Here is a 16,245-nt window from a genome sequence, read left to right on the forward strand (position 1 = left end):
CACCACATCTGGCTAATTTTTTTGTATTTTCAGTAGAGATGGAGTTTCAGCATGTTAGCCAGGCTGGTCTTGATCTTCTGACCTTGTGATACACCCTCCTCGGCCTCCCAAAGTGCTGGGATTACAGGCATGAGCTACCGAGCCTGGTCCCATAAGCCTATGTTATAACCAGAGGACCATAGTGCCCAAAGCAGCTGGTAGAAAAAACAGCTGAGATCCTATGTACACTCGTCCTTAAAAAAATTCTGGCCTTTCCACTTTGTTTGGAAGTTTGTAGTTACTCTGTCAAATCATTGCAGGTCTTCTTGGGGGAAGGATGGAAAGAATATTTAGAACATATCTGTGCAGTGGTTACAGGGTTGTTTCTCAAGGGCACCTGACTTTGTCCTCAATCAGTGGGCTCTGGGCCTGTGAAGAGATTTAGATCAGGACACTGGATGAGCAACTGTGGTATTTCATTGTGAGCAACTGCTATGAGCCTGTAGGTTGTCATCTCTTCATTTTTTCCTATCATCAGAAATTATCCAATGTCTTAGGAGCTGTCAGTCTTGTCCCTAAGAATACTGTGATCTATTACTTTTACTCTAAATCCCTATGTCTTATGGAACTTGACTGCTGCTCTGAGCTTGCTGACCATTAAGGTACAATTATATCTATCTTGCTTCAGTGGTTAAGTGCTGCTACCTGGGATCCACTATTCTGAAATTTCATCTTCTTATTGGATACTAGGGAATCTTAGTTCATGTCAGTATGTCCTACCACCAATTCTGGCTTGCAGAGTCACTGCTGAACTTCTCACCAGTATACTCCTTACTGTGTTAGCAAGGGAAGTGTCTTTTGGGTTCTCCAAGAGAATGTGGAAATATGGTAGATTCTCAGGTTTTAAATAACATTTCTACTTCTCCAAGGCTTCTAATCTCTCTATTTCAGTGCCCAAGAAATTCTCACATTTCAACTTCATTTACTGTCAGCTATTGTCAAATTCAGTCTTTAAAGAGCCATTCCAGCAAGCTCTCAGGACCAACTATTGTTCCCTGCTGAAGCTTTGAATCCTGAAGAACAGATGAGTGGTGCCATATCAGAGAATTATCCCCAAACCACATTTATATTCTTCTTACCCAGTCCCCTCTTCTCCAGAATAACACCCTCAGTATCCACTTCTATGTATGTTCCCTTCATTTCTGCTGATGCATTTTAACACTAGGATCAGTTATTTCCACAATAATTCTACATAATGAACCACCAAAAAACCTCAGTGATATACAATAATAAACATGTATTTTTGCCAACATGATTATGGTTGGCTGAGCAGTTCTGCTTATCTGGGCTCACTGGGGGCTTGCTCATGCACTGAGAGTCAGCAGCAAGTCAGTGCTGACTCTCAGTGCTGATAGCTTTGCTGATCTTAGCTGGGCTCGCTGACATATCTGGGGACTTAGTTGCTTGGCTGTGGTCCACATAGCCCCTCATCCTCCAGCAAGCCATCCTAGGATTATTCTCCTGGCAGAAGAGAGGTGCAAGAGTAGAAGTATAGATGTTGAGGCCTAGGCTCGGAACTGGCACATGTCACTTATGCTGCATTCTGTTGGCCAAAGCAAGGCATGAGACAAGCCCAGTTTCAACGTCTGTGGGAGTAGACCACATTTTATGATGCGAGGGTCCTCAAAGTCACATGCAAAGGAGGTAGATACAGGAAAGGGAGAATGAGGGCCAATTTGGCAATCAATCATAGTATATCCTCTAGTCAGAATTATTTACATCTTATCCACATTTCTTGCCCTTTCAAGGTTCCTCAAAGTCTTATATAATCATCCCCATCCAGGATGTTATGATCAATATCAGGTCTATGGTGGTTTCTTGGATGCATCTCCTTTTGGTCTGAAGCCCTTAGAATAAAAAGACATGTTATCTTCCCCTACATACCCAATGTGCAATGATGAATAGGAACAAAACAACCACAATAAACACTCCCATTCTATAAGAGGAGGCACATAGCAGCCACTGTTTCATGACAGCTCTGAAATCCCAATGGAGAAATGTTTACAGATTCTCTTGGAGTGAGGAGTGTGCCTTGATTTGGCCTTGCTTCTGCTCTTCAGAGTGGTTCGTGGCTGTACCCTCTGTCCCTTGATTCTGCACTCTGAGACATCCTTACTTTTCAATAGTACTTGGTCACTTCTAATGAGGGCAGTGGAAATTACATCCCTGATATCCCTAATTGGTCTGAGGCTTCTTTCTGTCTAGGGGAGAAGGAATATTCAACTTCTGGCGTAATAATGATATTTCTAAATTCTTTTATATCTGATTAATTTGTCAAAGCCCAGGCTCCTAGGATTAATGTATTATAAAGAAGAGACAGTTTCCCCCTATGGCCACTGGCCTTGCTCTAATGATAATAGAGGACTTTCAGGTTCTGGGGGCTGTGGAAAGAGGGAAGGGAAGAGAGCAAGGAGAGGAGTTAGATTTGTGGGTTTTTATTCATTCTTTCTGGATGATGCTCTGGAAAGGAGAGGTGTGTAAGATAAGCTAAAGGGAACACCAGTAAACGAGGGTGTTCCCTCCTCACTCTCTGAAAGAAGAAAGTCTCATGGGCTGCTCCTGCATCAGACTTTGGAAAGGCAACATCAGCTTAGTAGCTCAGTGTTGTGAGACAGAGGAGCAGCCTTAAGTCATAGCTTTCTGGAGATTCCCTTGCTTACAGAGGCATGAATTGGACCCACATGTAGCTGAGGTGTGCTGGGCACTTGGGCTAGTGGGGCTTAGTGTACCAGGGCAAGGGGTTCTGTAGCAATGAACTGCAGGGTAGATGGTTCAGGCTAGGGCAGAGTGGGAGTCACAGCTAGACCTCCAGAGGGCCTGTAGTGCCAGGGAGCATGTAGGTGTAACTAAATCATGAAGGGAAGATGGCCCTGGCTTCCAGGGAGCAGTGCCTGACTCTAAACCAATGGAATGATTATGAGTTCATCTGTTGCAAATGCCAGCATTGTGTCCAACAGGGCTTCTGGCAACTGAGCAGAAGACAAATCTCCCTGGAGGTGGGAAGAGGTGGAGAACATCATGCCTTAGGACTCTGATTCTTTCTCTCTGTCACCAGGCTCCGTGAACCACACTCCTTCACGATGTTGCCTTGGAGAAGAAAGGTGGGGATGGTATGGAAGACTAAAATCTGAGTGACTAGTCAGTTTTTCCCAAAGAGATTGACATTTACTTAAAGTGTTTTTGAATCATATGGACATTAAGTTATTTTATTCCCATTAACTAGTAGAAGAGGAGTCAGAAGGAAAGTGTGGATTACATAAAGAATAATAACGATGCTTACTAACAGTTACTGAACACTTACTATGCATGAGGAATGTGCCAGACTGAATCACAGTAACCCTCTGCAGTAGTCACTATGGCTGTCCCTATTTTGCTTATGAGGAAATTAAGGCAGAGAAAGGCTAGGAAATTTCCCCCAAAGCACACAGATATGAAATGATAGAACCAGAATTCAAAACCAGGCAGTTTGAAACTCAAGCCTATGTTCTTAAATATTTCGTTTGCACCATCAAATTGTAGAATGAGATAAATTTGCAATTCCACTTCATAAATGATCAGTAAGTATTTTGGGATAAATGAATGGTGTGTTGAGTACTGGAGGTGGTAGTGGGGATGTGTGTGTGGACATTACAATGAACCCCAGTTATTACCTTCCTGGGTCTTAAAGTAGGGATGAACTTTAACTGTGAATAGTGAATTCAGCCTTGCTTAATATATATAAAACTTCTATTTTGATTGTGTGTAAGTAGTTTAGCCTTACAACCAAGGTATTGCCAAAGCAAATACTGAGGATAATAAGAGACAGACTTGTTGACCTTAGGTGTGAGAGTCCAATGTAATAACAGCCCATAAAAGCTGCTGAATTGGAATTACCCAGGAGATAGAGCTGTCAGCCAATTTACTCAGCTTAAAGTGTTCCCTAAAAGCAATTCTCCAGGGAAGGAGGGGTCAACCTGGGATACTGAGGTGGAAGGGACTGATGAAAAAGACATACTTTATGTGTGAATTTAGTTTTTGTTGGAAGACTCTCAAATACTTTCAAAGAGCGATCTATATGTGAATAGCTTCCTGTGTAAAACTCATATAACAGCTGAGCCAATTTGAAGAAGGTCCAAGTTTTCTCTTATATTTATTGGGGATTGGAGGAATGAAGTTTGCAAACCCAGCCTTTGCTCCTTAGGATCCCTCATTTCAGGCATATGTCAGCAGTGGGAAGTTTGTGATTTCCTGGAGACCTCCTAAAGGCCTCTGCTCCTAGGAGTGCATGGCAGTGTAGGATAGCAGTACTCCAGTTGAAAACCATGGCGTGAGAACTTTGTGACGCATTCACAAGCTTCAATAGCTGATTTGATCAAGTGAAAGAAAGGGTATCAGTGATTGAAGATCAAATTAATAAAATAAAGTGAGAAGACAAGGTTAGAGAAAAAAGAGTAAAAAGAAATGAACAAAGCCTCCAAGAAATATGGGACTATGTGAAAAGACCATATCTACATTTGCTTGGTGTACATGAAAGCGATGGAGAATGGAACCACATTGGAAAACACTCTTCAGGATACTATCCAGGAGAACTTCCCCAACCTAGCAAGGCAGGCCAAGATTCAAATTTAGGAAATACAGAGAACACCACAAAGATGCTCCTTTAGAAGAGCAACCCCAAGACACATACTTGTCAGATTCACCAAAGTTGAAATGAAGGAAAAAGTGTTAAGGGCAGCCAGAGAGAAAGGTTGAGTTACCCACAAAGGGAAGCCCATGAGACTAACAGTGGATCTCTCGGCAGAAACTCTACAAGCCAGAAGAGAGTGGGGGCCAATATTCAACATTCTTAAAGAAAAGAATTTTCAATCCAGAATTTCATACCCAGCCAAAGTAACCTTCATAAGTGAAGGAGAAATAAAATCCTTTACAGACAAGCAAATGCTGAGAAATCTGTCACCACCAGGACTGCCTTACAAGAGCTCCTGAAGGAAGCACTAAACATGGAAGGAAACAACTGGTGCCAGTCACTGCAAAAACCATGCCAAATTGTAAAGACTATCGATACAATGAAGGAACTGCATAAATTAATGGGCAAAATAACCTGCAAACATCATAATGCCAGGATCAAATTCACACATAACAATATTAACCTTAAATGTAAATTGGCTAAATGCCCCAAATTAAAAGACACAGACTGGCAAATTGGATAAAGAGTCAAGACCTATCAGTGTGTTGTGTTCAGGAGACCCATCTCAAGTGCAAACATGCACATAGGCCAAAATAAAGGGATAGAGGAAGATCTACCAAGCAAATGGAAAGCAAAAAAAGGCAGGGGTTGCAATCCTAGTCTCTGATCAAACAAACTTTAAACCAACAAAGATCAAAAGAAACAAAGAAGGCCATTACATAATGGTAAAGGGATCAATTAATCAAGAGGAGCTAACTATCTTAAATATGCACCCAATACAGGAGCACCCAGATTCATAAAGCAAGTCCTTAGAGACCTACCAAGAGACTTAGACTCCCACACAATAATAATGGGAGACTTTAACACCCCACTGTCAACATTAGACAGATCAACGAGACAGAAGGTTAACAAGAGTATCCAGGACCTGCACTCAGCTCTGCAACAAGCAGAACTAATAGACATCTACAGAACTCTCCATCCCAAATCAATAGAATACCAATTCTTCTCAGCACCACATTGCACTTATTCTAAAATTGACCACGTAATTGGAAGTAAAGCATTCCAAAGCAAATGTAAAATAAGAGAAATCACAACAAACTGTCTCTCAGACCATGGTGCAATCAAATTAGAACCATGAAGAACAGAAAACCAAACACCACATGTTCTCACTCATAGGTGGGAACCGAACAATGAGATCACTTGGACTCGGGAAAGGGGACATCACACACCAGGGCCTATTATGGGGAAGGAGGGGAGGGGGGAGGGATTGCATTGGGAGTTATATCTGATGTAAAGGATGAGTTGATGGGTGCTGACGAGTTGATGGGTGCAGCACACCAACATGGCACAAGTATACATATGTAACAAACCTGCACGTTATGCACACGTACCCTAGAACTTAAAGCATAAAAAAAAAAAAAAAAAAGGAAACTCACTCAAAACCACACAACAACATGGAAACTGAACAACTTGCTCCTGAATGACTACTAGGTAAATAACGAAATGAAGGCAGAAATTTCTTTGGTTCAAAAGAAACCAGTGAGAACAAAGACACAATGTACCAGAATCTCTGGAACACATTTAAAGCAGTGTGTAGAGGGAAATTTGTAGCACTGAATACCCATAAGAGAAAAGCAAGAAAGATCTAAAATTGACACCCTAACATCACAGTTAAAAGAACTAGAGAAGCAAGAGCAAACACATTCAAAAGCTAGCAGAAGGCAAGAAATAACTAAGATCAGAGCAGAACGGAAGGGGATGGAGACATAAAAAGACCTTCAAAAAATAAATGAATCCAGGAGCTGGTTTTTTGAAAAGATCAACTAAATTGATAGACTGCTAGCAAGACTAATAAACAAGAAAAGAGAGAAGAATCAAATAGATGCAATAAAAAAATGATAAAGGGGATATCACCATCAATCCCACAGAAATGCAAACTACCATCAGAGAATACTGTAAACACCTCTACACAAATAAACTAGAAAATCTAGAAGAAATGGATAAATTCTTGAACATGTACACTCTCCTAAGACTAAACCAGGAAGAAGCTGAATCTCTGAATAGACCACTAACAGGCTCGCTCTGAAATTGAGGCAATAATTAATAGCTTATCAACCCAAAAAAAGTCCAGGACCAGAAGGATTCACAACTGAATTCTACCAGAGGTACAAAGAGGAGCTGGTACCATTCCCTATGAAACTATTCTAGTCAACAGAAAAGGAGGGAATCCTCCCTAACTCATTTGATGAGGCCAACATAATTGTGATACCAAAGCCTGGCAGAGACACAACAAAAAAAGAGAATTTTAGACCGCTGATGTGAAAATCCTCAATAAAATACTGGGAAACTGAATCCAGCAGCACATCAAAAAGTTTATCCATCACGATCAAGTCAGCTTCATCTCTAGGGTGCAAGGCTGGTTCAACATATGCAAATCAATAAACGTAATCCATCACATAAACAGAACCAATGACAAAAACCTCATGATTATCTCAATAGATGCAGAAAAGGCCTTTGACAAAATTCAAGAGCCCTTCATGCTAAAAACTCTCAATAAACTAGGTATTAGGTATTGATGGAAAGTATCTTGAAATAACAAGAGCTATTTATGAAAAACCCACAGCCAATATCATACTGTACAAGCAAAAAATGGAAGCATTTCCTTTGAAAACTGGCACAAGACGAGGATACCCTCTCTCACCACTCCTGTTCAACATAGTGTTGGAAGTTCTGGTCAGGGTAATCAGGTAAGAGAAAGAAATAAAGGGTGTTCAATTAGTAAATGAAGAAGTCAAATTGTCCCTGTTTGCAGATGACATGATTGTATATTTAGAAAACCCCATCGTGTCAGCCAAAAATTTCCTTAAGCTGATAAGCAACTTCAGCAAAGTCTCAGGATACAAAATCAATGTGCAAAAATCACAAGCATTCCAATATACCATTAACAGGCAAACAGAGAGCCAAATCATGAGTGAACTCCTATTCACAATTGCTACAAAGAGAATAAAATACCTAGGAATCCAACTTAAAAGGGATGTGAAGGACCTCTTCAAGGAGAACTACAAACCACTCCTCAACGAAATAAAGGAGGACACAAACAAATGGAAGAATATTCCATGCTCATGGATAGGAAGAATCAATATCATGCAAATGGCCATACTGCCCAAGGTAATTTATAGATTCAATGCTATCCCCATCAAGTTACCAATGACTTTCCTCACAGAATTGGAAAAAAACTACTTTAAAGTTCATACAGAACCAAAAAAGAGCCCGCATTGCCAAGACAATCCTAAGCCAAAAGAACAAACCTAGAGGCATCACCCTACCTGACTTCAAACTATACTACAAGGCTACAGTAACCAAAACAGTGGGTTACTGCTACCAAAACAGATATATAGACCAACGGAATAGAACAGAGGCCTCAGAAATAATGCTACACATCTACAGCCATCTGATCTTTGGCAAACCTGACAAAAACAAGCAATGGAGAAAGGATTCCTTATTTAATAAATGGGGCTGGGAAAACTGGCTAGCCATAAGTAGAAAGCTGAAACTGGATCACTTCCTTACACCTTTTACAAAAATTAATTCAAGATGGATTAAAGACTTAAATGTTAGGCCTAAAATCATAAAAACCCTAGAAGAAAACCTATGCAATACCATTCGGGACATAGGCATAGGCAAGGACTTCATGACTAAAACACCAAAAGCAATGGCAACAAAAGCCAAAATTGACAAATGGGATCTAATTAAACTAAAGAGCTTCTGCACAGCAAAAGAAACTACCATCAGAGTGAACAGGCAACCTACAGAATGGGAGAAAAATTTTGCAATCTACCCATCTGACAAAGGGCTAATATCCAGAATCTGCAAATAACTCAAACAAATTTACAAGAAAAAAACAAACAACCCCATCATAAAGTGGGCAAAGGATATGAACAGACACTTCTCAAAAGAAGACATTTATGCAGCCAACAGACACATGAAAAAATGCTCATCATTACTGGTCATCAGAGAAATGCAAATCAAAACCATAGTTAGATACCATCTCATGCCTGTTAGAATGGCAATCATTAAAAAGTCAGAGAACAACAGATGCTGGAGAGGATGTGGAGAAATAGGAACACTTTTACACTGTTGGTGGGAGTGTAAATTGGTTCAACCATTGTGGAAGACAGTGTGGCGATTCCTCGAGGATCTAGAACTAGAATCACCATTTGACCCAGCCATCCCATTACTGGGTATATACCCTAAGGATTATAAATCATGCTACTATACAGACACATGCACACGTATGTTTATTGGGGCACTATTCACAATAGCAAATACTTGGAACCAACCCAAATGTCCATCAGTGATAGGCTGGATTAAGAAAATGTGGCACATAGAAAAAAAGCAGCAGAAACCTCTGCAGACGCAAACGACTCTGTCTGACAGCTTTGAAGAGAGCAGTGGATCTCCAAACACGGAGGTTGAGATCTGAGAAGGGACAGACTGCCTGCTCAAGTGGGTCCCTGACCCCTGAGTAGCCTAACTGGGAGACATCCTCCACTAGGGGCAGTCTGACACCCCACACTTCACAGGGTGGAGTACACCCCTGAGAGGAAGCTTCCAAAGTAAGAATCAGACAGGTACACTCGCTGTTCAGCAATATTCTATCTTCTGCAGCCTCTGCTGCTGATACCCACGCAAACAAGGTCTGGAGTGGACCTCAAGCAATCTCCAACAGACCTACAGCTGAGGTTCCTGACTGTTAGAAAGAAAACTATCAAACAGGAAGGACACCTACACCAAAACCCCATCAGTACATCACCATCATCAAAGACCAGAGGCAGATAAAACCACAAAGATGGGGAAAAAGCAGGGCAGAAAAGCTGGAAATTCAAAAAATAAGAGCGCATCTCTCCCGGCAATGGAGTGCAGCTCATCGCCAGCAATGGATCAAAGCTGGACGGAGAATGACTTTGACGAGATGAGAGAAGAAGGCTTCAGTCCATCAAACTTCTCAGAGCTAAAGGAGGAATTACGTACCCAGCGCAAAGAAACTAAAAATCTTGAAAAAAAACTGGAAGAATTGATGACAAGAGTAATTAATGCAGAGAAGGTCATAAACGAAATGAAAGAGATGAAAACCATGACACGAGAAATACGTGACAAATGCACAAGCTTCAGTAACCGACTCCATCAACTGGAAGAAAGAGTATCAGCGATTGAGGATCAAATGAATGAAATGAAGTGAGAAGAGAAACCAAAAGAAAAAAGAAGAAAAAGAAATGAACAAAGCCTGCAAGAAGTATGGGATTATGTAAAAAGACCAAATCTATGTCTGATTGGGGTGCCTGAAAGTGAGGGGGAAAATGGAACCAAGTTGGAAAACACTCTTCAGGATATCATCCAGGAGAACTTTCCCAACCTAGTAGGGCAGGCCAACATTCAAATCCAGGAAATACAGAGAACGCCACAAAGATACTCCTCGAGAAGAACAACTCCAAGACACATAATTGCCAGATTCACCAAAGTTGAAATGAAGGAAAAAATCTTAAGGGCAGCCAGAGAGAAAGGTCAGGTTACACACAAAGGGAAGCCCATCAGACTAACAGCAGATCTCTTGGCAGAAACTCTACAAGCCAGAAGAGAGTGGGGGCCAATATTCCACATTCTTAAAGAAAAGAATTTTAAACCCAGAATTTCATATCCACCCAAACTAAGTTTCATAAGTGAAGGAGAAATAAAATCCTTTACAGATAAGCAAATGCTTAGAGATTTTGTCACCACCAGGCCTGCCTTACAAGAGACCCTGAAGGAAGCACTCAACATGGAAAGGAACAACCGGTACCAGCCATTGCAAAAACATGCCAAAATGTAAAGACCATCGAGGCTAGGAAGAAACTGCATCAACTAACGAGCAAAATAACCAGTTAATATCATAATGGCAGGATCAAGTTCACGCATAACAATATTAACCTTAAATGTAAATTGACTAAATGCTCCAATTAAAAGACACAGACTGGCAAAGTGAATAAAGAGTCAAGACCCATCAGTCTGCTGTATTCAGGACACCCATCTCACATGCAGAGACATACATAGGCTCAATATAAAGGGATGGAGGAAGATCTACCAAGCAAAAGGGGTTGCAATACTAGTCTCTGATAAAACAGACTTTAAACCATCAAAGATCAAAAGAGACAAAGAAGGCCATTACATAATGGTAAAGGGATCAATTCAACAGGAAGAGCTAACTATCCTAAATATATATGCACCCAGTACAGGAGCACCCAGATTCATAAAGCAAGTCCTTAGAGACTTACAAGGAGACTTAGACTCCCATACAATATTAATGGGAGACTTCAACACCCCACTGTCAACATTAGACAGATCAACGAGACAGAAAGTTAACAAGGATATCCAGGAATTGAACTCATCTCTGCAGCAAGCAGACCTAATAGACATCTATAGAACTCTCCACCCCAAATCAACAGAATATACGTTTTCTCAGCACCACATCACACTTATTCCAAAATTGACCACATAATTGGAAATAAAGCACTCCTCAGCAAATGTACAAGAACAGAAATTATAACAAACTGTCTCTCAGACCACAGTACAATCAAACTAGAACCCAGGACTAAGAAACTCAATTAAAACTGCTCAACTACATGGAAACTGAACAACCTGCTCTTGAATGACTACTGGGTACATAATGAAATGAAGGCAGAAATAAAGATGTTCTTTGAAACCAATGAGAACAAAGATACAACATACCAGAATCTCTGGGACACATTTAAAGCAGTGTGTAGAGGGAAATTTATAGCACTAAATGCCCACAAGAGAAAGCTGGAAATCAAAAATTGACACTCTAACATCACAATTAAAAGAACTAGAGAAGCAAGAGCAAACACATTCAAAAGCTAGCAGAAGGCAAGAAATAACTAAGATCAGAGCAGAACTGAAGGAGATAGAGACACAAAAAACCCTCCAAAAAATCAATGAATCCAGGAGTTGGTTTTTTGAAAAGATCAACAAAATTGACAGACTGCTAGCAAGACTAATAAAGAAGAAAAGAGAGAAGAATCAAATAGATGCAATTAAAAATGATAAAGGGGGTATCACCACCGACCCCACAGAAATACAAACTACCATCAGAGAATACTATAAACACCTCTACGCAAATAAACTAGAAAATTTAGAAGAAATGGATAATTTCCTGGACACTTACACTCTTCCAAGACTAAACCAGGAAGAAGTTAATTCCCTGAATAGACCAATAGCAGGCTCTGAAATTGAAGCAATAATTAATAGCCTACCAACCAAAAAAAGTCCAGGACCAGATGGATTCACAACTGAATTCTACCAGAGGTACAAGGAGGAGCTGGTACCATTCCTTCTGAAACTATTCCAATCAATAGAAAAAGAGGGAATCCTCCCTAACTCATTTTACGAGGCCAACATCATCCTAATACCAAAGCCTGACAGAGATACAACCAAAAAAGAGAATTTTAGACCAATATCCATGATGAACATTGATGCAAAAATCCTCAACAAAATACTGGCAAACCGAATCCAGCAGCACATCAAAAAGCATATCCACCATGATCAAGTCAGCTTCATCCCTGGGATGCAAGGCTGGTTCAACATTCGCAAATCAATAAACATAATCCAGCATATAAACAGAACCAAAGACAAGAACCACATGATTATCTCAATACATGCAGAAAAGGCCTTTGACAAAATTCAACAACCCTTCATGCTAAAAACTCTCAATAAATTCGGTATTGATGGAACGTATCTCAAAATAATAAGAGCTATTTATGACAAACTCACAGCCAATATCACACTGAATGGGCAAAAACTGGAAGCATTCCCTTTGAAAACTGGCACAAGACAGGAATGCCCTCTCTCACCACTCCTATTCAACATAGTGTTGGAAGTTCTGGCTAGGGCAATCAGGCAAGAGAAAGAAATCAAGGGTATTCAGTTAGGAAAAGAGGAAGTCAAATTGTCCCTGTTTGCAGATGACATGATTGTATATTTAGAAAACCGCATCATCTCAGCCCAAAATCTCCTTAAGCTGATAAGTAACTTCAGCAGTCTCAGGATACAAAATCAATGTGCAAAAATCACAAGCATTCTTATACACCAGTAACAGACAAACAGAGAGCCAAATCATGAATGAACTCCCATTCACAATAGCTTCAAAGAGAATAAAATACCTAGGAATCCAACTTACAAGAGATGTAAAGGACCTCTTCAAGGAGAACTACAAACCACTGCTCAGTGAAATAAAAGAGGACACAAACAAATGCAAGAACATACCATGCTCATGGATAGGAAGAATCAATATTGTGAAAATGGCCATACTTCCCAAGGCAATTTATAGATTCAATGCCATCCCCATTAAGCTATCAATGACTTTCTTCACAGAATTGGAAAAAATTGCTTTAACGTTCATATGGAACCAAAAAAGACCCCGCATTGCCAAGACAATCCTGAGCCAAAAGAACAAAGCTGGAGGCATCACCCTACCTGACTTCAAACTATACTACTAGGCTACAGTAACCAAAACAGCATGGCACTGGTACCAAAACAGAGATATAGACCAATGGAACAGAACAGAGTCCTCAGAAATAATACCACACATCTACAGCCATCTGATCTTTGACCAACCTGAGAAAAACAAGAAATGGGGAAAGGATTCCCTATTTAATAAACGGTGCTGGGAAAATTGGCTAGCCATAAGTAGAAAGCTGAAACTGGATCCTTTCCTTACTCCTTATATGAAAATTAATTCGAGATGGATTAGAGACTTAAATGTTAGACCTAAAACCATAAAAACCCTAGAAGAAAATCTAGGTGATACCATTCAGGACATAGGCATGGGTAAGGACTTCATGTCTAAAACACCAAAAGCAACGGCAACAAAAGCCAAAATGGACAAATGGGATCTAATTAAACTAAAGAGTTTCTGCACAGTAAAAGAAACTGCCATCAGAGTGAACAGGCAACCTACAGAATGGGACAAAATTTTTGCAATCTACTCATCTGACAAAGGGCTAATATCCAAAACCTACAAAGAACTCAAACAAATTTACAAGAAAAAAACAAACAACCCCATCAAAAAGTGGGCAAAGGATATGAACAGACATTTCTCAAAAGAAGACATTCATACAGCCAACAGACACATGAAAAAATGCTCATCATCACTGGCCATCAGAGAAATGCAAATCAGTTTCATTCTTTTACATGTGGCTTGCCAATTATCCCAGTACCATTTGTTGTATAGGATGTTCTTTCCCCACTTTATGTTTTTGTTTGCTTTGTTGAAGATCAGTTGGTTGTAAGTATTTGGCTTTATTTCTGGGTTCTCTGTTATGTTCCATTGGTCTACATTCCTATTTTTATACCCTTATAGTATAGTTTGAAATGGGGTAATGTGATGCCTCTAGATTTGTTCTTTTTGCTTAGTCTTGCTTTGGCTATGTAGGCTCTTTTTTTGTTCCATAGGAATTTTATGATTTTTTTTTTCTAGTTCTCTGAAGAATGATGATGGTATTTTGATGGGAATTGCACTGAATCTGTAGATTGCTTTGGGCAGTATAGTCATTTTCACAATACTGAGTCTACCCATCCATGAATGTGGTATGTGTTTCCATTTGTTTGTGTTGCCTATGATTTCTTTCAGCAGCATTTTGTAGTTTTCCATGTAGAGATGTTTCATCTCCTTGGTTAGGTATATTCCCAAATATTTTATTTTATTTTCACAGCTGTTGTAATGGGGATTGAGTTCTTGATTTGATTCTCAGCTTGGTTGCTGTTGGTATATAGCAGTGCTACTTATTTGTGTACATGGAGATTTTATATTCTGAAACTTTGCTGAATTCATTTATCAGACCTAGGAACTATTTGCACAAGTCTTTAGGGTTTTCTAGGTATATAATCATAACATCTATGAACAGCGACAGTTTGACTTCTTCTTTACCGATTTATTTCCGATTTACTTCCTCTTTACCATTTATTTCTTCCTCTTGTCTGTTTGGTCTGGCTAGGACTTCCAGTTTTATGTTGAATAGAAGTAGTGAAAGTGGGCATTCTGGTTTTGTTCTAGTTCTTAGGGGGAATGCTTTCAACTTTTCCCCATTCAATACAATGTTGGCTATGAATTTGTCATAGATGACTTTTATTACCTTGAGGTATGTGCCTTCCATGCCAATTTTGCTGTGGATTTTAATTGTAAAGTGATGCTGGATTTTGTCAAATGCTTTTTTTTGTGTCTACTGAGATGATCATATGATTTTTGTTTTAAATTCTGCTTATGTGATGTATCACATTTATTGACTTGCATATGTTAAACCATACCTGCATCCCTGGTATGAAACCCACTTCATCATGGTGGATTATCTTTTTGATATGCTGTTGGATGCAGCTAGCTAGTGTTTTGTTGAGGATTTTTGCATTTATGTTCATGCAGGATATTGGTCTGTAGTTTTCTTTTTCTGTTATGTCCTTTCCTGGCTTTGGTATTAGGGTGATACTGGTTGCATAGAATGATTTAGGGAGGATTCACTCTTTCTCTATCTTTTGGAATAGTTTGAGTAAGATTGGTACTAATTCTTTGAATGCCTGATAGAATTCAACTGTGAATCCATCTGGTCCTGGACTCTTTTTTTGTTGGCAATTTTAAAAATTACTGTTTCAATCTTGCTACATGTTATTGATCTGTTCAGAGTTTTTATTTGTTCCTGACTAATCTCGGAGGGTTGTATATTTCCAGGAATCTATCCATCTCCTCTAGATTTTCTAGTTTGTGCACATGAAGGTATACATAATAGCCTTGAATGATCTTTTGTATTTCTGTGATATTGGTTGTAATATCTCCCTTTTTATTTCTAGTTGAGCTTATTTGGATCTTCTCTCTCCTTTTTTTGGTTAATCTCACTAATGGTATCAATTTTGTTTACCTTTTCAAGGAACCAGCTTTTGTTTCATTTATCTTTTGTATTTTTGTTTGTTTCAATTTCATTTAGTTCTGCTGTGGCCTTTGTTATTTCTTTTCTTCTGCTGGGTTTAGGTTTGGTTTGTTCTTGTTGCTCTTGAGGTGTGACCTTAGGTTGTATGTTCTGTGCTCTTTCAGACTTTTTGATGTAGACATTTAATGCTATGAACTTTCCTCTTAGCACCATCTTTGCTGTATCCCAGAGGTTTTGTATCACTATTATCATTTAGTTCAAAGAATTATTTAATTTCCATCTTAATTTCATTGTTGACACAAAGATCATTCAAGAGCTGATTATTTAATTTTCATGTGTTTGTATATTTTTGAGGGTTCCTTTTGGAGCTAATTTTCAGTTTTATTCCATTGTGATCTCAGAGGATACTTGATATAATTTTGATTTTCTTACATGTATTGAGACTCGTGACCTATCATACGGTCTGTCTTGGAGGATGTTTCATGTGCTGATGAAAAGAATGTAAATTTTGATGTTGTTGGGTAGAATGTTCTGTAAATATCTGTTAAGTCCATTTGTTCTAGGGTATAGTTTAAG

Source organism: Papio anubis, chromosome 1, assembly GCF_008728515.1.
Source record: "Papio anubis isolate 15944 chromosome 1, Panubis1.0, whole genome shotgun sequence".
NCBI lineage: Eukaryota > Metazoa > Chordata > Mammalia > Primates > Cercopithecidae > Papio > Papio anubis.